Genomic DNA, 26,965 nt, shown 5'->3' with positions numbered 1-26,965 from the left:
AAAAAGCATGGAAGTAGGATAGTACAAAGTATGTTTAGGATGTGTAGAACAGTCTGGTTTGGCTAGAGTATAGAGAGTAATAATAAATAAAATTATAAAGGTAATGTGGTGCATTATAGGAGGCATTGAATGCCAGGTAAAATAATACTTATGTGCCCAATGGGACACTACAAATATTTTTGGGCAAAGGTTTAAAGTGACCAATTTCATGTGTAAAAAGATTTGTTTCCCAGGGGTGTAAAGGACGGTGTGGTAGGGAATGTGGAAGAAGGAAGACATGGTTAGGAAGCTATTCCTATAATCCAAAAGTGTGTAAGGGGGGTTTGTTTTAGGGTGGTGCCAATGGGAAAAGAAAGAAAAAGAGAGATCTAGGATAGATTCTGATCTCTGTGAGTATGGAGGTGGTCTAACATACTCTGTGAGTATGGAGGTGTTGGATAAGCTGGGGGAGACATATAAAATTCAGATGTCGCAGGGACCTAGCACTTAAACAAATTGCAGTCTAGACATAAAGCTTCAGGCCATGTTTTTCTCTCCTATGTAAATTCTCTCAGACTTCCCATTGGCTGAGAGAGCTTTCACTTGTATAGACCCTATGCACTCAGCAGATGAGAAGAAAAAGAATTCCGAAGGACAAAGTCACTTCTCTTAAAGTCTACTGAGTGGACTGCTCTTCCTGGCTCAGTGGACTATCTTCTTTCATGTGGCCCCCCTTCTTTTTGCTCCCTTCACTGGGACTGGGGAATTGTCTGCGTTATTCCAAAATGCTTCAGTGCTGAACATATTCAATTCAGTTATTTTTCAGTCATGTCTGACCCTTCATGACCCCATTTGGGGTTTTCTTGGCAAAGATACTGAAGTGATTTGCTATTTCCTTCTCCAGCTCATTTTGCAGATGAGGAAATTGAGGCAAACAGGAGACTTGCCTAGGATCACACAACTAGTAAGTGTCTGAATCCAAATTTGAACTGAGGTCTTCCTGAATCCAGGACCAGCACTCTATCTATTGTGCCCCCTAGCTGCTCCACTGAACATATGCTACCCCTTCTGTCCCCCCCCCAAAATGACCAGGAAAACTCAGCCGATGCATACTCCAGTAGGTTATGTGTTGGAAGAGATAGAGGTAGGGTAGGACCCTGATTACCTCATTCATTCCCCTATCACTTTAAGACTTGAAAAGTATTTTATTTACATTATCTCTTTTGACCTACAGACTCAATAATGAGTACTCTTTGGGTAATTTCTGAATCCATTTAACTTTATTACAATCCATCCAGTTGATAATATCTTTCTCAAGTATATTGTGTAGAATTCCTTTGAAGATTCCTTGAAGGAAACTAGGGATTCTGTGAGGCAAAGGTGAGAAGGAAGTTCATTCCAGGCATGAGAGAAAGCCAATGCAAAAGCATTGAGGAATAGTGAGGCCAAACCATAGTGTGCATATGAGAGTAATGCTTAATAAAGCTGGAAAAGGTAGGTTGGGGCCAAGTTGTGAAGGACTTTAGACACCATACAAAATAGTTTATATATTATCCTGAAGGTAATGGAGATCCCACTGAAATTTATTGAGTAAGGCAATGACATGGTCTGATCTGTACTTAAGGTAGTTGTGGGGCAGATTGAAGTTGGGAGAGATTTGAAGCAGGGCAGTTAAACATAAGGTTATTGAAATACTCCCTCACTCAATAAACATTTAGTTCTATGTACCAGACACTGTGCTAACTACTGGGGATATAAAGAAGGCAAAAGACAGTCCCTGACCTCAAGGAGCTCACAATCTAATTAGGAAAGACATATAAAAAGAAGCTGAAAAGGAAAGTTCACCCAGTGAGGAGGTATGATAAAGTCTAGAGCCATGCAGTCCAGTGGAAAATGAAGAGATGACTGGTCTGGATGCACTCCTTTCTTCCTTAAATGGAGAATCTGGAATGAACTCTCCTCTCCCCTCTCTCTATTCTCCATGTCTCCAATCAAAGGGAGAGAGGGAGCTTAGGGAAAAAGGTATGAGGGCTGTATAAGTGAAGAGGAAGGGATAGTTACTGTAAATGGAAATACTAAAAAACTGAACACTGTCTATGGGATAAACCATCCTCTCCCTGGGAAGGTCTAAACCTGTAAAGTTTCAGTGCATATGGGGTCAGAAGCAAGAGGTCAGTCATATGAAGTAGAAAATCTAATGAACTAGAATGATGAGCACAAAATCAAAGTGGGATGGGACTTAAAATAGGAGCCATGTAGGAAAACTTAAAGAATTATGGGTAATGCACAGCCAACAAGATCCAAAGGATGAACAAGAAACAGTCTGACAGCAAATTAACATAAAAAGACACCTGGTATTCAGTAAGCTTGATCAAGAAATTCATTGATCATATTCAGTAAGGTGAGAGTATATACCTGTTTTAAACCCAGTTGTTTTAAGCTAGACCTGCCCTGCTTGCTACTTTGAAGGAGCTTTTGGAAATGGAAAGTTCCTGGCCACTATTGGTGTTTTCCCTCTAGAAAATAAGTGTCTTTGCAGCGGTAGGCACCATTCCTCCACTCAAGGAACTGGAACTTGGTGGGTTAGCATAAGCTTACATCAATTTGAGGACATGAAGTTGATATGCTACTACATAGATCAATCAGTCCACAAGCATTTATTAAACACTTGCTATGTGCCAGGTACTGTGCTAAGTGCTGGTGATAAAAGAACAAACATAGTCCTTCCCCTCCTAGAGATTACTACAACATAATGGGAGATATATAAATGACGAGTTACATGCAAGATAATGGAAGATAATCTTTCTTCAAAATCGTTGATGATGGACTAAATTGACTAGAAGTGCCTTTGTGCTTCTAAAATGTGTTTGATGTGGAATCCTTGCACTTTAATAGGGATAGATAAAGATTTAAGAGACATAAGGGCAGAATCTAAATGTTTGTTGTAACTAGGTCAGGGGAAGACTGGGTAAAACTATGCTGAGTCCATGAGTCCTAAAGATAGGTCACTTAAATGATGACAAAGGGGCTTCTTCAAGAGCCTGGAAGTTTGATGGGCTCAGACGTACCTGATACCCTATGTGTATGGGGGAGGGGTCCCATTCTTGTGACTCTATATCTGTATGTGACTTTCATAGCTTGAAGTGTCTTTTGCAAGACAACTAGGGGTTGAAAAGCATAGTTAATATGGAAAGGACTGTTCAGCGTCAAGGAACATTGGTAAATTTTGATTCTGAGAAGGAGGGTAGCCTCAGATATCTATACACAAATGCACAGAGTGTAGGTAATAAAGTGCAAACTAATGAACTTATTTGTAAGGAGGTAAGTTTGACCTCCTAAGTATGATTAAGACATGATGGCATGTGACCCATGATTAGTATAACACAATGGAAGAGCATATATCTTATTTTTGAAATTAGATTAAAAGGGTATGTAAGGTAATGTTATATATGAAGAAGGAATACTTTTATGTGGAAAGCCATGAGTTGGAGGTAGGAAGCATGTTGGAGAGCATTTTGTTAAGGATCAAAGGAGGTTAAAACAAAAGGAGTATTATGATGAAGGTCAAGATGACCCAGCCAGAGGGAGGGATTAGTTGACCAATTCTGAAGGCAGATCAAAAAGCTGAATGGATGTTGGAAATAATGGTATTGGAATATTGACATTATCCAGACACTTGCTGCCTGCATGGTCATCTTTATTCCCTTTAAAAAATCAAAGCAGCTGATGAATTCTTCCTTCTGAGTAAGTGTATTCTTCAGAAGTTGGAGGAAGTAGTGAGGGAAACCACTATCTCATGTTATTATCCTAGGCCTGATATAGACCAATAGAGAGAAACTGATTGAAGAAGTGAAAATGATAGGAATCAACTTAAACGTATAAATAATATCCTAAATAATATATGGGTCAAAGAACAAATCATACCATCAGTAGAAAATTTCGTCCAAGAAAATGACAATGAGACAAAATATCAAAACTTAAACTTCAGCCAAAGTCCATAGGGGAAAACATATCTTCAAATGCTTTGATTAATGAAACATTTTTTAAAATACACAGAAAAAAGCAAACAACAACAATGAATTAGGTATGCAACTGAAAAAATAGAAAAACAAGGATAGAAAAACAATAACATGAGAAATTTCATTGAGAAAGGGCAGTAAGGCAAATTCTATTCAACATAACTAAGCATTATAAGTTATCTGAGAATTATATGAACAAATCTACAAACTACTGTCTATTTTTGTAAAAGTAAACAGACCTGACAACACAAACCGTTGTTTATTTTTACAAAAATAAAGAGACCTGAAAAGATAAACTACTCTTTAGTTTTATAAAAACAGACCTTAAAGATGGAGATACAGTAACTTCTCATGTTTGAGACATACTAATGTAATAAAAATGTCAATATTAAATATTCTACAAACTTGGTGCTGTACCAAACTTCCAAAAAGTTACCTTAGAGAGTTAGATAAAATTACCAATTAAAAAAACCCAAATTCATCTATAGAAACAAAAGAATCTCTAAGGAAATAATGAAAAGAGTGGGAAGGAAGAAGGCCTAGCAGGCTGGATCTCAAATGATGTTACAAAGCGGTGATCAACAAAATTATTTGGTACTGGCTGAAAAATAGAAAATATGGTGAATGGAACTGTTTAGGTACCTAAGGCCCAGTGACAATCAAACATAATAGTATAGTGTTTGATAAAAGCAAGTCCACATAATATGGAGGTGAGGAGTCCTCATTTCATAGAAACTATTTGGAAAACTGAAAAACAATCTGACAGAAATCAGATTTAGAGTAGATCAACATCTCATACCATACACCATGATAAACTTTCAACAGATACATCACTTAAATATTATAAACAAATTAGAGGAAAAGAAGAGATACCTTTCACAACTATAGAAAGAGGGAGGATTATCAACTAAAGGAAAGATAGAGATGATCACAAAAGATAAAATGACAACTTTAATTATATAATATTTTTAAAAGCCTTTGCGCACACACAAAAAAATCAATGTACTTAGAATTAAAAGGGAAGCAGTTAACCAGGGAAAATATTTACAATATTTTTCTGATAAAAGCTTGATATTATAAATATTTAGGGAATTGATATAAATACATAAGGACTAGAGCTATTCCCCCAGATAAATTTTGGTCAATGGTATAAACAGGAAATATTTTTTTAAATAAGAAATGAAAGCTATCCACAACCGTATGAGACTGCTTCAAATGACTAGTAATAAGAGAAATACAAATTAAAGCAATTTTGAGTTTCTACCTCACACCCATCAGATGGGTAAAGATGATAAAAAAAGAGAATGACTATTTTTGGAAGGGCTGTGGGAGAACAGGCATAATCAAACCCTGCTGGTAGAGCTGTAAATTGTTTCAACCATTCTGTAAAGCAGTTTGGAACTAGATCCAAGTTTACAAGTTCTAGTTTAGTTCCCAAGTTGTGTGTGTGTGTGTGTGTGTGTGTGTGTGTGTGTGTGTATTCAATGGGAATGGGTGGGTAGTGATAGGGATAAAAAAATAGAAGAAAAGAATATTAATGAAACATTTTTTAAAATACACAGAAAAAAGCAAAAAAGAAGTTCAGAAGTTTTACACATAAACAAGGTAATTTTGTTACTATCAGTTTAAGTTTAATATATACCTACAAACTACATGATAGAGGGTCACAGTTTCATATACAATTACTTTATTTTATTGTTTATTGAATTCTCACATCTGTTAAATTTATGATTATAAAAAGAAAATGAATTTTCAAATGATTGGAACCTTGGAAAGTTTCACTTCATCTTAGAATCTGTAAGAGATACAGAAAAGTGGAAGGTAATGTTTAGTCATGCATATACCCTAAACTTTGAGAGGAAATAGATTTCAAAGTGTTTGGGAAAAGAATAGACAGATTTCTTGGCACGAGATATTACAGAGAAAATCAGCTCAAGAAGGATGGGATGGTCTCAAGCACAAAATATTGGTGACACAAATATGGTGACACTTATGAGAAAGTAGAGGAGGAACTGTCTAAAGATAAATATGGTTGCATAAGGAATTCATCAATTGATTGAGATTAACATACACAGAAGACTAAAGAAAGGGCAATTGACTGAGAATGACTATAAAAAGAATGGTAGGGTTCTATAAGAATATTTTTAACAGTGTTGATGCCCACAGCAAGTTAAGCCTTGCAGTGAATGCCAAGGAAAATGAAAAGAAGACTGTCTGCAAGCTAAAGTCAACAGTATCACATGACATCCATAAATGCTAACATGATGTTGCTACATGAAGAGAGGCATATAGTGGAGGTATACTCCACTGTGGCCAGGGCATATCTGCAGAACTATGTTCTTTCTGGGGCACCATATTTTAGGGAAGGCTTAGATAAGCAGAGGCAAAGAGAGAGACAGGAGACAGGGAAATTGGTTAGAAGGCTATGGAAATAGTTCATGCGAGTGATATGGAGGATCTGTCTTAGGCCTGGAATCTTCTATACTTTCCTTTTCAAACTATTAAAGCATTAAGCCAATTTGAGTGAACTCTCTGTAGATTTCAATGATGTCAATTATCTTAGTCTCTGGGCCACAGCCCTGGTAAAATGTCCACTGTATCTCCTCATTGACTGCCCATAAGGCTAGAGGTAGGTGATGGATAACTGCAGAAGTAACATATTGTTAGAACATAGCAGGTATTCTTTACAGGCAGCCACATAGAAAAACATCTTTTCACATAGAAAGATCTAGACCGATAGATTGCAAACAGTAACTTCATTGACCAGCATAGGCAGTGAAGTAAATTCCTATGATGTGTATACATATGCATGAAAACCTAAAAAGTGAAGGAGCAATTAGAAGCTGACATGAAGAAAAATGTTGTCCTGTGTGTGGTTTAGAAAATGGGTTCTTTCATGAAAGTGCAACCCAGGTGCAGCTTTGGAGTTTATTTGCGATTTTGATGGGAACGACAGTTGCTGTTCCAACTCCCTGATGGCCCTACTCTTCTAAATATGCAGAATGATGCCTCAAGTTAAGGGAGAAGGATAGCATACTATGTATACTCAATTTGAGTCTTTTTCTTCAGATATTATATTATTAGGCATAGTAGTAATCTTTGAAAAAAAATCTCTGGACAGGATATGTCAGATATAGTCAATCCTCAACTTTCATGGTGGTAATGTTCTTAGAAAATGATGCTAAAGCCATATTGTGAGGTGAGAGCCATGTTGAAGTGTAAAATGGATAATTCTGATTATTTTAAATTAAAATTTTCCTGTATAAATAAAACCTATGTAGCTAAGAATAGAGGGAATGCAGAAAAATGGGGAAAAACTCTCATGGACAGTCTCTCAGATACAACGTGATTGGGTCAGAATATTGTTGTGATGTAGGAATGATGAGCTAGTGGATTTAGAAAAATGTGCACTTATGAAGGAAGATGCTATCCACCTTCAGAGAAACAGCTGACAAGTGGAAATAAGCATAATCCAGTCTTACATACATGCGTTTGAGTGTATATGTGTATATATGTATATTTTATGGGTATCTATGCATGTGTATGTATATACATATATATGTGTGTGTGTGATATATGTGTGTATAATATATGTATATATATATAGATATGTGTGTATATATATGTGTGTGAATGTATATAAATATGTATATATATGTGTGTATAGATAGATAGATGATAGATAGATAGATAGATAGATAGATAGATAGATAGATAGATAGATAGATAGTTATGTTCATGCTTATTTGTAGCCTTCTTGGAAAGGAGGGAAAAAATAAAGTAAAAAGTGCACAGAAGAGGACAAAAGAAAACATACAAGGAAGCAAAGAAAAGTTGGACAGTTTTGAAAATAATGCATAGTATTTATTATATAGGTTTTCTTGAAATGAAAATTTATTGCTTTGTATTGAATGCTCTCTTATGTTCTGCTGTGTATGTGGCAATGCTTTTTTTTCTTTTCTTATTTTGTATTTAAGTTTAAAATAAAATTGAAAATTGAAAAAAGGAAAATGACACTAAAGTAAAAAACATAAATGTTGATACACTAAACCTATGTGAAATGGGGAATTAGGTTCCTGTGACCACCAAAAACTGTAATCTTTAGCTAGAGATTGCTGAAAAAAGACATTTCTACATACGATTCTTGTAATAAGACATTAATTCTAGTAATGTTCACTTTTCCTAACACAGCAACCATGGAATAACCCATAAAATGCAGTAAACAAAATAAAACTGGCAACGTGCAAAACATTTTTTCTCACTAGTGATTCCCTAGAATTCTGTGACCTTTTGTGCTAACATCTCAATAAAAACAAAACAACACTGATTTCAGACAATATTCACTTGTCATAACACATGAAATCTACAGTACCATAAATAATTATATATGCAAATCATCAATTCATTAACATCAAAATTATGGCCAATAGCAGCTGCAGACATTCCTGCATGAAGTTTATATAACATCTTTATCTTCTCACTAAGCAATATCACTGACTTTGCACATTTGGGCTTAGAGCCCAAAGGACTGGCACTATGCTTTCGGGGAATAATTGTGATACAAAATTTGAGTTTTATAGGCAAACAACGAAAATGTGCAATGTATGGTTGGGGAGATTTTTACTCTCAATGGTAGGGTGAACAAGACTAATGAAGCTCCTGATAGGATAGGACCTACTCTACAAACTTGTGCATATTACAGCCTCTCATTTTTTCCCCTATTATGCATAGCCTTGGTTGCCAATGTGAAAGTGAAAATGTGGTTACTAATAAAATCATGAGAATACTTGAAGTCATAAAAATTAAACATGGGAATGTTGAAATTGATTATACATATATACATACTGTGTCAAATTACATTTTTTATGTTGTGTTCCAAAGAGCTGAACTCACGGGATCTTAGAGTATGTTGAGGAGTATAAGGTATAAGGAGATTGGAAAGATGAGAAGAGGTTGTAAAAGGTTTTGATAACCTGACAGATGGTTTTATATTTGAAGTAATAGGGCAGTTAGGATGTACAATGGATAGAGCATCTACCTGAAAGCAGGAAGACTCATCTTTGTGAGTTCAAATCTCGCCTCAGACACTTACTAGCTGTGTGACCCTAGGCAAGTCACTTAACCCTATTTGCCTCAACTGCTCATATGTAAATGAGCTGGAGAAGGAAATTGTAAACCACTCCCACATCTTTGCCAGGAAAACCCTAAATGCAGTCACAAAAAGTCAGACAGGTTGACTGAACAAAATAGAGGGCCACAGCAATTTATTTGAGTAGAGGGGGTAATAAGGTCAAACCTTCACTTTAAGAAAAAAAATGTGTGGGAGTGTGTTTTATATTTTATTGATGCCTTTTGTTTTTACAACACATTCTTTTCCTGATATGCACTGCCCCCACTTGCACAAACAATATAACCTTACCCATTGTTAATAGACTTTTGGGGACAGACCTTGCAGGCAGAGAAAAGTTATCAGGGACTATTTGTGGGAAATTATGGGACATGTAGTCCAGCATCTTCCCTCTATTCTGGGAGGGATAGAATGTTGGGAGCTCTGACCTACCTGTGAGTTTGTATAGTAGATTGTCAATTTCAGGATAAGACTGGCAGAATGACATTTTGAATGGAAGTCTGCAAGAGGAAATGCAGCAGGTGTTTTCTAATATGTATCTAGAGACTGGGAAACTGAGAAGTGGGAGTCTGACTACGTCAGCTGTTCACCACTCTAGTGCAGGCCCTCATCACCTCACAATGGCCCGCTGATGCCTCAGCCTGCCTCAACTTTCTCCTCACTCCAGTCTATCCTCCATTCAGCTACTAAACTTTTTTTTCCTAAAATGCAGATGTGATCCTATCACCCCCTTACTCAATAAACTCCAAGGGCTCCCTAGTACCTCCAAGATCAAATAGAAAATGTTCTGTTTGGCATTCAAAGCCTTCCGACTTTTCCAATCTTCTTAGACCTTACTTGTCCACCCATACTCTTCTATTTAGTAACACTGGCCTCCTGGTTGTTCCATGAGCAAGATACTCCATCTCTCTCCTCTTGGCATTTTCTCTGATGGTCCCCTATGCCTGAACTGCTCTCCCTTCCCTGTTCCATCAGTTGACCTCCCTGGCTTCCTTTAAGTCCCAACTAAAATCCCATCTTTTACTGGAAGCCTTCCCCAACCCCTCTTAATTCTAATACCTACCATCTGTAAATAACTTAGTATCTATCCTGTATATAGCTTACTTTGTATATATTTGTTTGCACATTGTCTCCCCCACATTAAATTTAAGCTCCTTGATGGCAGGGACTGTCTTTTGCCACTTTTTATATCCCTGGCACTTAGCACAGTGCCTGCACATAGTAGGAGCTTAATAAATGTTAATTGAATTTAGTGGACAGAACGGGACACTTAAAGACACAGAGGTCTAAGTGTCTGAGCTGCTGGTGATTAACAACTTTCCATCCAGGAAAATAGTTATCAGACTGTGAAATATGGTCTCCCCTTCCTCTATTCCTCTTTGCCTGGGTGGGGGTAAAGTTAATTCCAAAGCACATTCTATTCTATAAAATTACCTTTCTGATATCTGTTGAAGATATTTGAATTTTTGCCAGATAGATAAAATCCAACTTTTTTTTTTATTTTTTAAATTGCATTTTATTTACAAATGAAGATCTACCTTTCCCCACTTCATTTGCAGACAGTGAGATGCAATAAATGAATGAATGGATGGATGGATAGATAGACAAATAGATAGATAGATAGATAGATAGATAGATAGATAGATAGATAGATAGATAGATAGATAGATAGATAGATAGATAGATAGACAGATAGATAGATAGATAAACAGAGCAAGTGAATGTCTGAGATTGCCATAGAGATACAAAGAGTGCTATCTTTTGAACCTCTGTCCTAAGTACCGTACTAGGTTTCTATCCTGGCTGGAGGCTTGAGAAAGAATCCCAAAGAATTTTGATTTATTCATAATTTATAAGCTTCTGAATAGCAGCAAAAAAAAAAGTACATAAATCTGGAACAGTAACCAAAGATAATGCTGAGCAATGAGTAATCATAGTTAAATGGTAGGAGACTTGGCAAAGTGGAGAATGCTTCCCTCAGAAGTAATTAGTTCAGGGCAAGCCCCCAACCCTCACAATTGTCCTCTCCCAGCTACTCACTTCAAAGAATTCCCTCCTCTACTGGAGTGAGAGGTAAAGTAGGTGTTGACCCAAGAAAAGTTATTCCTTGGGGTGGGCTAAGGGAAGAATTGGAAAAGAGTGTTGCTGTCCACATTCTGAAGGTACGGACTAGCTAAAAAGGAAATAGCTGGTTTGCCTGTGATATTAATTATCTCCAGCTGCCTTACACTTTTACACTTAGAAAAGAAAATTACTAAAGAAAATGAACCAACAAAGGGAGTGAGTCTGCAACACTATGCATCTGTAATCTCCCAAATCTTTGCTGAAATTAAAAAAAAAAGGAGAAAGATGTTTCTCATCATGTATTCTCTGGATCCGAGAAAGACTGGTCATTACAAATAATCAGAGTTTAGCCACCTTTCAGTGTTAGTTTCATTCACATGATTGGCATCATGTGTCATGTTCTCCTTGTGCTGCTTGCTTCTCACATCAATTTATATAGGTCTTCCAATGTTTCTCTGAATTCCTCACATTTATAGTTTCTTTATTTCACTACATTCACAAACAAGATTTTTTTTCATCCCAACTGAAGAGTACCTACTTTATTTCTAAGCTTTTTTTTTAATTGTGATTTGAGAAGCACTAAGGTGGAGTCATTTACCAAAAGATTTGCATCCCAATGTCCTTATGTGTCTTAAATTCTGCAATTAGAAAATTGTTTATCCCTCTGGGTTTTGAGGGCTTTTTAAAAAAATTCCCTTTTATATTGTAAATACTCTTGGGAGGAAAAATGAAGCTAAAACAGAATCAGATAGATTTAGAAGGGAAACAGCATTAGAAAATAGAATCTTAGAGCAGAAAAAGACCTTAGAACATGGAATTTTAGAACTGAAAGGGGTCTTATAACAAAATGTCAGAGATAGAGGTGACTTCAGTCTAATACTCTTATGTCCAAGCCAAGTTCAAGTCTTAACTCTTTACAGGGTTGAGAAAACTGAGACCCAGGGAAGGAAATTTGCTAATCACCTAGCCAGTTAGTGGCATCACTGAGACTAGAACCTAGTACTCTTGAAGTCAAAGCTAGAGTTTTTCCATTATATCAATGTTCTATAAGGAATACCTAGTCTCCAACTGTGAGTAATGCCGTGCAAGAAAGGCCTTTGGACCAAAGGACTCAGTGGGAGAGATTTGGAGCACAAGATTAGGGGAGAGGGCATATAAAATAGGTACAAGATTACCAAAGAGAGTCTTTCAGTCCTTCACAATTTTGCCAATGTAGAATTAACCTTGGTTCTAGACTGGTCAACTCTAATCTCTCTCTTCTCTCCTGGATATTTGCCAGACCCATTTTCCTTTAACACTGCTCTTATACTTTATTCATGAATTATTCCAAGACTTATAATGCCACCCTACATACTGCCTGCTACTTCAAGACTAAGCTCCTCTGCCTAGCATTCAAGGATCCCTATCATTTTGTCCCAACCTATGTCCCCACAGGAATGCTTAGTTCCAGAATAGTCTGGTTTCCTCCTGCCTTACTAAAATACATCATACTCATTCCTTGAGCTAGTTATTTGCTCATGTTGTTCACTCTGCCTGAAATGTCCTCCTTTAGTCTGAATATTACTGGTCCCAATTCAAGGTCTGCTACCAGAATGAAGCTTTTCTTGTCTAGTCTAGTTATCAACTGATCTCACACTTTCTCTGAATTCCTTTGACCACATCACTCATATCACATAGTTTGCACTAGATGTTTTTCTGTTTGATAACTGTTTCATGGGTATGAATCATGTCTCCAAAAATAGGTTACAAGCTCATTAAAGGATTTCAACTGGGATTTTTTTGGGGGGGAATTAATTGGGGTTTTTTTTGGCATAAAGAATAGTGTTTTTCATGACTAACATGGAAATATGTTTACATGATTGCACACATATAACCTGTATCAGACTGCTTGCTATCTTCGGGAGGGGGGATTGGGAGAGAGGGAGAAAAAAAAATTGAAACTCAAAATCTTTAAAAAAAATGAATGTTGAAAACTATTTTTACATGTAATTGGAAAAAATAAAATACCATCTACCTAAAAAATTAATGTTTTTATTTTTTTAAGATATGTAATATTTTTTGTACATGAAACTACAAATCTATTATGTACAACTTGCTATTCCTTTTAAATATATATAATAAAGTTATCATGTAAAATTCTCCCCTTTTTTCCTTCTTTCCCACCTGCCCTAGAAATGGCTTCCATTAAATGCAAATATGTATGTATAGATATAGACAGATAGATACATGCCTTTCTCTGGATACAGATATCTTTCATACGTACTTTGTAATTAATTCGGTTATTTATAATTGTCAAAATGACTTAGTCACTCAAAGTTGTTCTTAAAACAGTACCCAACTCTTCCTGATTCCAAGTCTAGTACCCTATTTATCATATCATGCTACTTCCCTTGTGGAAAGGGTGGGGTTCCAAAACTCCCATTTTGAAACAGCTGCATACCTCTTCAATCTCCCAGTCCTCAGGACCAGAAATGAAAAGGGAAACCACACACACACCAAAAAAAATGTTTGGGGATCAAAGCTGATGTTTCATGACTTCCTGCCCTCAAGGGAATAAACTCTAAGGGAAGTGAGAAAGCCATCCTGGAAAGATGCAGAGAAATTACTTTACCCAAAATTCCACAGGTTAAAAGAAATTCAAAATGTTGCAATCACCAAAGAGAAAATCAACATAAGAGAAGTTTTGCTCATATATTACACATGCTGATGAGAGTGAGGTCCAGGAACAGAAAGGAGAGAGGGTGCCACATCATACTCAGTAAGAGGGAACGTTCTATTGGAAATCTTTCAATCCAAAACCAACATGTTAGTTTACACATGTTAAAGCTCTTCAGTTTTATGGCAGTAAGATGTCTAATAAGAGGGAAAGAAGTATCTTCAGGTCCAACCGTCGTCCAACACAGGTCTTATACACACACACCAGCTGAAAAGATATGCTAATGTCAGTTTTCTTAATGTCAGGGATGTGAGCTGATTAAACAAACGAATTTATACTGAAACTGGAAAGAGCCTTAGAGACCGTTTAGTCTAATGCCTTAATTTTACAGGTGAAGCAACTGAGGCCCTAACCAGTTTTACAAATGGATTACTACATCATCACTTTTCTCTACTATGACCATTAGAGCAGTTTATATACCTGTATTACTTTAATGATAGAATTGATCAATTAAACATTTATTAAGCACCTGCTCTGTGTCTACTGGGGCAGCTAGGTGGCACAATGGATAGAATACAGGGCCTGGAATCAGGAAGACTCATCTTCCTGAGTTCAAATCTGGCCTCAGACATTTACTAACTGTGTGACCCTGGTCAAGTCATTTAACCCTGTTTGCCTCAATTCCTCATCTTTAAAATGAGCTGGAGAGGGAAATGGCAAACCAGTCTAGTATCTTTGCCAAGAAAACCACAAATTGGGTCATGAAGAGTTGGATATGACTGAATCTTCTGAACAACAACGTGAGTCTACTATCCTTAGTAACACCAATGTGGCACAAGAAGTTTGGAGTCAGGATATAGGAGTTTGAAACCTGCTTCAGACACCAATTGGCTTGTGTGGCCTAGGGCAATATAAGGGTGGGGGTGGGGAGTGGCTAAGGACTAGTTCTACTTTCTAAAACCCTTTTTATCTTCCTGACTTCACCACTGGTATCTAGTAGACAAATAAAGTAAATAAAGTTTTTTCTTCTTTAGGGTAAACTCCCTCAATTCCTTCTTGTACTTGTGAAGTTGGCTTTTAAAAATCCAAATAGGTGCTAATTCATCCTAATTAAATTTCATCCAGTTCTGTTTTTGTCAATGAATGGAATGTAGCAATCTACTTCCCTGTGGCCCTACTCAATATCCCTGTAGATTTTACGACCAAGTTCCCTGACTATCACTCCTCACATGTGTTGTCTTTCCCATTAGAATGTATCTTAGGGGAAGGCATTGACTCTGCTTTTGCATTTGTATCCTCCAGGACTTATCCCAGTGGTTGGCACAGAGCATTCAATCACTACAGAATCCTTCTGAATATACTGGTTTTTAGCCTCTCTCTCTGCACCGTAACTCAGAAAAAAACTGTGAGAGACTTTATCAGAACGCTTTATGAAATGCAAGGCATACCATGTGATTTTTGTGATCTACCAGTCTAGTAACTGTCAGAAGAAAATTTAGTCTGGCATGAGCTGTCATGGATGAAGTCATGCTGGCACATAGGCATCACCACTGCCCTCTCTAAATGTTCATAAACTGTGCTTTTAATAGCATGTCTTAAAAATTTGCCAGGAATTGAAGCTGAATTCACTGGCCAGTAGTTTACAAACTCCACCCTTTTCCCCATTTGAAAATCAGAATATTTGCCTGTCTTCAGTCCCGTGAAACCCCTTGATTTTTCAATGATCTTTGACAGGCTCAGCAATAACATTAGCCAATTCCTTTAGGACCCTGGAATATAATTCATTTGGGTGACTTGAATTCATTAAGGGAAACCTCTCACACTCACTTGGGTTTGTATTATCTCCTAAACCTTTTTTTTTCTTATCCTTCCAATCAACATATCATCGCCATTAGCAGGGGAAAACACAGCACAGCATAACAGTAAATTATGAGCTGAGTAGCTCTTGTTCAGCTATAAAATGAGGGTTTTGGACTTGGCCTCTAAAGGCCTTGCCAGTTCTAAGTCTCTGATCTTATGCCTCTTGTTCATTATCATAGGCCTATCCCTTCCAAGGAGCCCTGCGATCCCTTCTGTAAACGTCCTACTACCTTGAAAATGGCGTTTAAGGGTTGTTGTTGGTGGTGGTGGTGGTAGTGGTGGCCTCAACATTTACCATCCCTTTATCATCCCCCTCAGCTAATTCTGAACTGTGTTGTTCCTGATATTGTTTTTCCAGGATTTTGCTACTCTTCTGTATTCATCCTCTATAGCCCTGGCTTCCATAGTTTACTTGACTTTCAAAAATGGCAATTGACCAAACACTTCCATGTGCTTTGATCTTTTTTTCACTGTAGTTGCATTTATATTATAACAATTACATTAAAGAGACCCTTCCATGGCCTTAAGCTGACTTCCCTGTAGAATTTTAGACAATAGGACCCTATTTCTCCTCTAAATCTAGGATTCAAATAAGACTACGACCATTAGATTGTGAGTTCTTTGTGAGGTCAAGTGATTGTGAGGTCAAAGACTACTTTTGCCTTTTTTGTATCCTCAGGACTTAGAACAGAATCCAGCACATTGCAGGTGCTTACTAAATGTTTCTTCAATTGACGTTTTGACTTAGTTTCATTATGGCCACTTCATTATTTCCACCGAGGAGGACAGTTACACATAATAAACATCTGATAAATGTTTGTTGATTGATTCCTTTTAAATAAACAAAAACATCAGTTGTATAGTGTTATGCACACTGAATTTGGATTCAGGACCAGTGTTTAAATTGTAATCCTGCTATTTACTACTTGTGTGACCTTGGGCAAGTTATTTAAAGTTAAGGCATCCCAGGCCATCACCAATCATTTTGACCTTTGTTTTGCCCCTGGACTTCCATGACTCTGGAGGAGAGGGTGAGGCTAAACACTTTGCCTACAATTCTGCCTCACTTATTCATGAACAAATCAAGACATTACTCTTGTGGTGTCATTGGTCCTCTTTGAAAACAAAGGACGAACAACAACATTTAAAATTATTTAACTTTCCTGACTTAGTTTCTTGATGTATAAGAGAGATTTGAACTGATTGACATGAAGGTCACTTCTCACTCCAGATCCTGTGGATCTTCCTTATTGGTCAATATCAGATTGCAAATAATCCCTCTCATTGCTCCTATACTTTTTTGCATAATAAAGGCAACATCAAGGAAATTTAAGAATTTGTCAACTCCTCTGTTTTGTAACCTCTATTCTTCTCATTGACCCCCTCATAAGCCAAGTGTCGGTGATTCCTCTGAGGTCATATTTAGCCCCTTGCGATTTATCTGATTATTAACTATTTGTTGTTCATATTGTCCATGGGAGTTTTTCTTGGCAAAGACCCTGGAGTGGTTTGCCATTTTCTTCTCCAGTAGATTAAGGCAAACTGAAGTTAAGTGACTTGTCCACAGTCACACAGCTAGTAAGTGTCTGCAGCCAGATTCGAACTCAGGTCTTCCTTCCAGGCCCAGTGTTCTATCCATTGAACAATCTAGCTGCACCGTATTACTGCGAGTTTTTATGTAGATATCTGAGACCATGGATTTTAAGCACATATGTCTAATTCCCCAGATGGATTTTAAGCTTTCATGAAAACAAATGTTCTTGCATCCTCCATAGTGCCTAGAAGGTAGTATGTCTTTAATAAGTATTTATTAAGTAAATTTGTGAGTAGTTTTTAATATGACTCAGAATCACCTCCCAGGAGCGCAGTACACAGATGACTTATGAAGAGCTAGCTAGTCTGCTTGTTAGAAGCCATTACTCCAGTCAGTTAGGAAAAGAACAACAACAACAAAAAAAACCCCTCTTTTTGTTTCTGCCCCAGTGTATGTTGTCTCTCCTGTTAAATGTTATAACTATAAGCTAATGCAGAATTGCTCAGCAACCTAGAGGGAAAAGGAGCCCTTACTGGAGGCAGCCATCTGACTTTGGGCAGAGTTTCCATGGAAATAAAGGTTAGATGCATGGAAACAAGGTACAGAGAGGCTCAAAAATTAGTACCTTCTCCTTATTTTCTCAACTCCGTGTCATCTCTATGGAAAGAAAAGTTGACCTAGTATGCCTCCTCTCAGTTGCCATCTCTTTATTATCATCATTCCTCCAGTTTCCAAGGAAACAGACATCAGACCCACAGAAAGAATATAATGATGTCATACACTAAAATATAATCCCTTCAGAATTTTCACTGCCATCTTCCTCTTGGAGGAACTTTTAAAACAGAACTGATTTATCCTCATCTGCCTGAGATTGACACAAATTCTGGAATTGGGTATTGACTTCTAGTGGATTCTCCCCTTTCAGGCAAAAGTGGTTTGTGGAGGAGAAAGTGGGGAAAACAATTCTTGGACCCAAGTAACCCTCTTCTGATTGTCGATTCTGTATTCAGCCACGCAGCTAAACTCATGCTCCTTAAGACAATGCATCAACCCAAAAGAATATCTCTAATGCTGACAAGGTCTGCCACTTTGGAAGGCAATTAGAAGAGAGTTTTGGACAAAGGGGATTTTGTGGTGCTCCTCAAAATGTCTGCTTTGTCTGTAGGTACAATTCTGTGGGAGTAGAAAGAGCACTCAATTTGGGGTTAAAAGACCTTGGTTCTAGTCCTGGTTTGGCAAGTTGCTTTGCTTCTCCAAGTCTCAATTCTCTCATTTGTAAATGGGGACAGGAATATAGGCACTATCAAACTCACAGGGTTATTATGAGAAAAATGCAAATTTTGCAAATCTGCATAGAAAGGTGACTTATGATTATGATTATCCAATAAAAAGGGGAGATTCCATTATCAATTTATGAGCCATGATGATGAAAAGAAGAAAACGAAATGTGTGCCAAGCACAGCTGTATATACTGCATAGTCATACAAGGGTGGGTAGGCAAGTAGACAAATCCAGATTTAGTATCTGGTGTTAGACAGTATTATACACAAACCAGACCCAGACTCCTTTCTCTGCCTAAGCACTGGGCAAGTTTCCTAGAGCACAAATAGGGTACTTCTGAGCCAACCAGCCCATGCATATGCCAGGGTTTGGGAAAGAGAATATAATATAAACCAAAGTTGGCTTCTTTGCCACATACTATATTCTGCCTATGAATTTATTGGGTTCTTCTCTGCCACATGGAAAAGTCAGCAGGTGTGTACACATGGCAATTTATCCTCTATATGATCAACTATTCAGCATTTATCCATTAATTCATTAAGTATTTATTAAGTACCCCTTACAAGGTGGTATTTAAGACAATGGCAGGCAGACATGGGATTGGGGAGGAAGGATGCAAAAATGCATGAGACCCATGGTTCTTGCCCCCAGGTACCTTACAGTCTAGTAGGAGAAATATGACATAGACACAAACCATGGCAATACAGAATCGAATATGAAAATGTCCTAAGAGTATAGATAAAGATTATGAGAGTTTATAGAGATTACTTCAGAATAGGGGAATTCACTAATCATGAAACAAATAATTTTGAATGACTATTACGTGTAAGACACTGACATTACAAGAAAAAAATTGGGAAGGTTTCTGCCCTCAAGGAGTGTACAACTGAGTAAAGTGGTAATGCAAGTTCACAGAGAACCATAATACAAGTTAGAAAATTATTAAGCTCATAGGAAGTATTTAACAGAGTGGCCTCGGAAAATCAAGTTAAGGATCACTTTTAGCAAAGCAATCACCAAAGGAGTCAGGTTCAAATCCCCACTCTGCTATTTACTATTTGTGTGACAGACCTTGGACAAATCATTTCACTTGTCTAGGCCTCAGTTTCCTCAACTATAAAATGAGGGGGTTGAACTAGATAATAATATAAGTCCTCTTATCCTACTAAAGCAAATGGGGGAGGAGAGGAAGGCTCAAAATATAAGCTGATCTGGACATGTACATTACAGAGGATAGAGCTCCAGGCTTGGAATCAGGAAAACCTGGGTTCAGATCTGGCCTCAGATACTTACTAGCTGTGTGACCCTGGGCAAGTCACTTAACCCTGTTTATCCCAGTTTCTTCATCTGTAAAATGAGCTGGAGAAGGAAACGGCAAACCAGTCTGGTATCTCTTCTAAGAAAACCCCAAATGGGGTCATGAAGAGTCAGACACAATCAAAATGACTGAACAAGAACAGCATTAGAGAAGTTTGTAAGGGTGAGGTGACTAGAGAGCTTCGAATTGAGTCTCTGATGTTAGATAGGATCGTACACAAACCAGACCTAGTGTCCATTCTCTGCTTGAGCTCCAAGGAAGTTTCCTGGCACACAGACAACCAGCCCATGAATGCCAGAGATTTGTTATTTCAGCAGTTGTCGTCAAGGGCAAAATAAGAAAGAAACGTTAGGGAAAATAACCTACGATGGCTAACATGGTGAAAAGTTAAGATAACAAACAAAGCCTCCCTTTTTTTCTCTAATTTAAATTCCTTTTATTTTCAAATGTCTAATTTCCCAATGAAGAAAACAGCTGAAGAGTGGCCCTTTAGGTGTTAATTGGTGTGAGTAGGCAGGTAGACTGGAGGTAGCATCTCAGTCAAGAGCCTGAAGCAAAATTCTGGTCCCTCTGGTTCTTGGTCAAGTTCAAAGCCAGGCTGTTGCCATGGAGATCCATCCAAAAGTCAATACAAGGAAAATCATCACCAGGTAACAGGAGCCAGGGTTCAAGAACTAGAAGGCTCAGCAACAAGCCAGATTGGGCTAGAAGGAGCTTTTAACTGTGGCCTGGGGTAATTATTCCTGAAGCAGTTCCTTTATGCTGCCTACACTTGTCCTTCTGTCTGGGAATGTCTCAAAGCTCTCCTGGTGGCCGGCTGGACAGGAAAAGACTTGGCATGCCTGTTGTGCCCTTAGGAGGTTTTAATAACAACCACATGGAATTATAACGTGGTAGCTGGATTGGGAAAAACCTAAAGAAGTCATCTTGTTTTCCTGTTTGTCTCCTCCTTTTGCTTCCTGCCAGGACCACACCTAAAGGAGCTGCCATTTTTTTTAAAGAGCAGGAGTTGCCCCTGTGTGGTCTTGAGGATGGCTGGTGGTCTTTGAAGTTTCTCCAGGTGGCCCCTTCACTGGTTTCTTATAGATAGGCCAATGCTTTCTGACAAAGCCTTTTCTGACCCCCCCCCAAAAAAAACACTAGTGCTCTCTCTATCTGAGGCAATTGAGGGGATCAGGACAGCAAGTGGTTAATTGTGAGAATTGAGTGAACCACATTGACTCCATCTTATCACTCAGTTCTGGAGCTAGCTCTGTTCCCTTTCTATTCAATTGAGGTCTAGTCCAACTTCTATCCTGTGAGAAAACTCTATTCAACGTGGGGATTGAGAGAAAACCTTGTTGCATTGCTTGAACCTAGCTCTATGTGGCAGAGAAACCAGACCACCTCGACCTATTGCTTAGAGGCCTTTAACTAAGGACCTAGCTCAGGGGTAGGGAACCTGCTGCCTCAAGGCCACACTTGACTTGGATTCAGTCAAAGGGCCACACTTGAGGACATAGAGGGCCACATGTGGTCTCAAGGTCACAGGTTCCTCACCCGTGACCTAGGTAATGCTGACCAGGAACCCAGTCAGAGGGCAGATAGGTGGTGCAGTGGATAGAGCACCGGCCCTGAGTCAGAAGGACCTGAGTTCAAATCTGGCCTCAGACACATAACACTCACTAGCTGTGCAACTCTGGGCAAGTAAGTCACTTAACTCCAATTGCCTCACAAAAACAAAAACAAAAACAAAAACAACAAAAAAAAGTCAGATTCAAAGTTTGATGCAAAGAGATTTCTCACAATTATACATCTCAAGCAATCCACATGTCTTATCTAAAAACTGGCTCCTGCTGATCAATTAATTATTGTTTCCATGTTCCTTTGATTATTTACAGACAACTTGGGGGAAGTGGGACACCTCTTTTTCTGAATGCAGGGAATTGCACCTGTTCGCTCTCCCCCTCCCAACTCGGAAAGTTCTTAATCTTTCCTCCAATTAGAAATCAGATTACCTAATGTATCATTGCCTTTTGATTAATTGGTCTTATTTGATTAATTGTTTTTAATGTGTAAAAATCTTGTCTCCCCCTGTATTTGAGGTCCTGGCCTAAGTTGAGGAGTTCTAGTCCCAAGTTGTTAGGCAATTAGCATGCATTGCTTCATAAATTGGTATGTTTGGAAGACGGAACCTTTGTTTCCTCAGTCATTTCATCTTTCACTTGCCACGCCTCTCTAATACACATTGACTGTCTTATATTTAGGATAGGGACTGAATCTGTAATTTTATTGGTATAGAGAACTTCCAGGTAAAAAAAAACTCCCTCTTCCAAAATAAGTTAGCATCTTAACTGCAACTTAAGAGTGGCCTGAGAGCAATGAGAAGTTAAGTGACTTTTTCGAGGTCATACATGTATCAGAGGAAAGACTTAAATGCAGGTTTCCTGGCTTCCAAGCTAGCTCTCATTTCATTCATTCCATAGTGGCTCTCTTGTATTTATTTTGCCATCTTTCCCAATTTATATTAAATTACCTTCTATTAGGATACGGACTGCCGATGGTTGTTTTAGTGATTTGCCATTAGGGTTCATAGTGATGGTGCAAGGGGTGTGTACTAAGAATTCTTTACATAAAGCAGTAAATGATTATCTAATTATGTTACAAATGTATTTTTCCTCTATGATGACAAGCATGTGCATTTTTTATTTTTATAATTATTAATTAAATAATGTAAATTTAATTTGGACCCTTTTTGAGCAAGAGTTATTATAGTTATTATAAGCACTTAAGCAAAAGAATAAATAAATCTAAAGGAATATTACAAGTGGTATATAAGTTATCTTGGAGGTTTGCAACACTTTGTTGTTGTTGTTGTTGAAGAGACTTGTGGAACAAAGACTTTAGGAACCACTGGCATTGTGGGAACTGGTCTTTAAACCAGAAAAACATGGGTTTGAAATACATGACACATAATGTCTGTGTGACCCAGGGTAAATTGCTTAATTTCTCAGGGCCCCCAAGCAACTCTTTAAGAATGTAAGCTGCAGAAAAGGTGCCTATTTGCATTGGTAGAGGAAGTTTCCTCACCCAGCCATTCTCTATATCAAGAAATCACTGATCCAGTCCATTTCATTATTGATTAATTGTTTTGTTAATATATTGTCATTGTTAATATATTGTGAATTATTATTGGTAGGTAAATTATTAATTGGTAGGTAGTATTTATATCATCTTCATAAAATTAGTACAATTCTTTCATTTGAGGATTTTTTTCTTTTTGAAATTGCAAATGGAGTTCATGATATCTGACTCCCTCTCCACTGATGAATGAATTAAGTAGAATTGGAGAACTGACTTTTTGGGAGTGGTTGAGGGGGAAAAGTCAGGGAATCACCATTTCTGCAAATAAAATGGGATATTTGTGTGAGATCTATGAGGAGCTGGTATCCTAGAACAAATTTAGACCACCAGAAATGAAGCCATAGACCTCTTACCAATTGACTATCTCCACATACTTTCCAAGAAGGGGAATCACACATCACACAAACAAACATTTGGAAAGAATCCACCATGTACCAGTTTCATGGGTTGCCATGGTAAAAGAAGTCATCACTTAATAGCCTACTGGCTGGAGAAGATCCTCTACAACCTTGGGTAGGCTGGCCCTTGGTTGGAATATACAGTGAGATATAGTCATTTTTCAGTGATACCAACCTCTTTTTTTATTTAATAAACTATCACCAAAGACATTTTGCTTATTTTTAGTTTTCAACATTCACTTACACAAGATTTTGATTTCCAAATTTTCTCCCCATCTCACCCCCTCCCCCTACTCCAAGGTGGCATGCATTCTGAATACCCCTTCCCCTAATCTGCCCTCCTTTCTATCACCCCCCCTTCTATTTTCCTGTAGGCAGGATAGATTTATATACCCCATTGTCTGTATATCTTATTTCCCAGTTGCATGTGAAAACAGTTTTCAACATTTGTTTTTAAAGCTTAGGGTCCCAAATTCTCTCCCTTCCTCCCTCCCTCCCACCCTCACTGAGATGGCAAGGAACTCGATACAGATTATGCATGTGTAGTCATGCAAAACACTTCCATAGTAATCATGATACCCACTTCCAAAACTTATTAAGAATGTGCCCCAACCAGGGATAACCCTCACATAGGCAAAGGTTCCCTGTATTATCTCTAAATTTCTGATCTCAGGCTAATTGTCTTGTCCAACATTGCCATACCATTGCTAACATCTCTTGAATTAGTAGAAGGAGCAATGTTCAAACAAGAAGGAAGGGACTGAAGGATGAGGGTCAAGAAGTCACTAAAAAACTGATCGTAGAGTCTGGGCTTTGTAGAGAGGTAAGTGTCATCAGAACTTGAGTGATGGATAAAAGAATACTGAAGGGTCAAGCATCTAGAGGTCACATTAGAGATGAACAGAAGGCTGATCAGAAGATATGGCACAGACGAGACAGAGAGATAAGAAGTCGTGGTCAGAGGGGAGAGTTTCAGAGTTCAGGATCTCAGAGGTGGCATAGTTTCAGCTGACAAAGAGGTCTAAATTGCAGCTGTTATTGTGTTCAGAATGCCTCCAAATTATGGATATGTGACTAAATATACAAGACCAGAAAAGGAAGCAATTAGAGCAAATCAATTTGTACTGAATCCTGATTCTCAGAAAATATTTAACTAGCAGCAATTTAGTGAAAAGGCTTTGTCCTCCTAGCAAACATATGCAGAGACATCCACAGATGTACACTCAGGTCTTTATTCATGTATTAACACATTGATATGCATTTAATCCATAGTACCAGTGATAAATTCCTACAAAGGGGTAAGGTCCTGGTAATGCCTGCAGAAGTACAGGGGGTTTGCAAAGTATTTAGCAACTTCTTGGTATGTATCCTTTAAATTTTTCTCCTGCCCCCCAAAAAGAACCTAATTTATGAGATTCTAGATTTTAAAAAAATCCCAAAATTTGCTTTATTGAACCTCCATCTTGCTTTGTTAAGCAAGCTGCTGATGTCACCTTCCTCTCACCCCACCCCTAAAACACTCACCTATTTTACTTTGGGATAAAGATGTCTGGAGTGGAGTCATTATCCACTGTGGAAGTATTATTTATTCCAGATGGAGTTAGGTTGTCCTATGTGTCATCTGCCATGATGGATTTTTTTCCAGCTAGGATCTTTCTAAACTGGGTGTACTCTGTTCTTAATTAAGTACGCTTTTCAGCCTTTTATTTTCTGGTAACTCTGTTGTGATTGCTTTTATTGTTGTTGTTGTATCAAACCTCTGATTTCATTGAGGAGAATGATGTGGGGAATTCCTGCTATGGAAACTCCCTCCACTGATGCATGTTGGCAACCCTCATAACAGAGTTTTAGAGACTTGCCTGGGGGCAGCAAGAGGCTCAGATGTTTGCCCATGATCACAAAATCAGTAAGTGTCAGAAGTAGTACTGGAGCCCAAGTCTTCCTGATCTTGAAGTCAGCCCTCCACCTACCATGCCAAACTGTCTTTGGATAATTGTGTAGAAAGTGTTTTTCTCAAATAACTTCTCTACAAACCAATATATTTGTTGTGTTAGTTTGTCAGATTTTAACATATTTCTCATGGTTTCTTGTTTATCTATTAATATAATCAGTTGTTACAATTCTATGAGCTAGCTACAACAATAGCTGATTGGTTTAGTAATTCAGCACTGATTTTAGCTTATGGTTACAATTATGAACACGTACTGGATTTATAACTGGAAGGGACAAGAGAGGTTATCTGGTCTAACCCCATTATTTTACAGAGGAGAGAACTGAAGCCTAGAGAGGTTTCATCCCAAGGACACAAAGTAGTAAGAGAAGCATAGCCAGGATTCAAACCCAGGACGCAGGACCTAGGACCTCAAACTCCAAATATGTTTTTCTTTCCATTTCAACACATTAATCATTAAGCTCATGCCCATAAAACCATGAAGATGGGTCACAAAAGTGGGATGGAAATGGAGGTGACTGGACTTCAGTCAAAGAACTGTAAGATACTCATGCTTAGAAAGAGCACTCCTGGTCCAAGGTCCTTTCTCATCTGGTAGTATAAACTATATAACATCTAGCATAGTAGAAAGAGTGTTACCTGAGGTTCTGTCCTGGGCTCTCTTTTCTTCTCTCTACATTCTCCCTCTTGTTGATTTCATTAGCTCCCACAGGTTTAATTATCATCTTTATGCAGATGGCTTATGAATCTATATACCCAGCCCACATCTCTCTCCTGAACTTCAGCTGTGGCTTCACTAATTGCCTATTGGACATTTCAAACTAGACATCCCAGGGATATGTCAAACCCAAAATACTTAAAACAGAACTTGTTTCTCCCCTAGATTCACCCCTTTTCTGAACTTCCTTTATTCTTTCAAAAACACCATCATCCTTCCAATCTGCTAATTTCAATATTATTCTCAATTTCCCCTCTCCCTCACCCTAAATATTCAGGAAGTTGCCAGATCTTTTCATTTCTATTTCCACAGCATTTTTCATATCTGACCTCCCTGTCTATTCACACAACTATCACCTTAGTTCAGGCTCTTGTTTGACCTATTTCAATAACTTCCTGCCTGCTGTCCCTGCCTGAAGTCACTCCGCATTCTAGTCTATCCTCCACATATAGCTGCCAAAGTGACCTCCTTAATCACAGATTTGACTGTATCTCTACTTCATAAACTATAATGAATTTAGCTTTTAAAGCCCTTCACAACCTGACCTCAAACTATCTTTGTGGGGCAGCTAGGCGGTGCAGTGGATAGAACACTGGCCCTGAATTCAGGAGGACCTAAGTTCAAATCTGACCTCAGACACATAACACTTATTAGTTGTGTGACCCTGGACAAGTCTCTTAACTCCATTGCCTAACCAAATTTAAAAAAAAAACACTATCTTTGTACCCTCATTTAACTCCCAGTGCCTGGTATATAATAGGTGCATAATAAATATTTGTTGATTGACTGAAATGATTGAGAATTTTATCAAAATGGGGAATTTCCTTCACCAATACAGACTGCAGCCAATCTATGCTATAGTAGAGAATCCTGATACACAAAGAGGTTAAGTAACTTGCCTAGAGTCCCTCAGCTAGTATGTGTCAGCAGCAGGAT

The 26,965-nt window shown here is 38.0% G+C and overlaps 1 protein-coding gene across 2 annotated transcripts in view; it reads left to right on the top strand.

Moving 5' to 3' along the window:
• Nucleotides 1–26,965, top strand: part of COL15A1 (collagen type XV alpha 1 chain) — a 205,409-nt gene that overhangs the window by 42,767 nt on the left and 135,677 nt on the right. The gene's annotated exons all lie outside the window — the stretch shown is intronic.

This window comes from Phascolarctos cinereus, unplaced genomic scaffold, assembly GCF_003287225.1.
Source record: "Phascolarctos cinereus isolate Bilbo 61053 unplaced genomic scaffold, phaCin_HiC Scaffold_4;HRSCAF=312, whole genome shotgun sequence".
In the NCBI taxonomy this organism is placed as follows: Eukaryota; Metazoa; Chordata; class Mammalia; order Diprotodontia; family Phascolarctidae; genus Phascolarctos; species Phascolarctos cinereus.
Note: the sequence above shows the minus strand (reverse complement) of the source record. Positions and strands in the feature narration are given on the sequence as shown.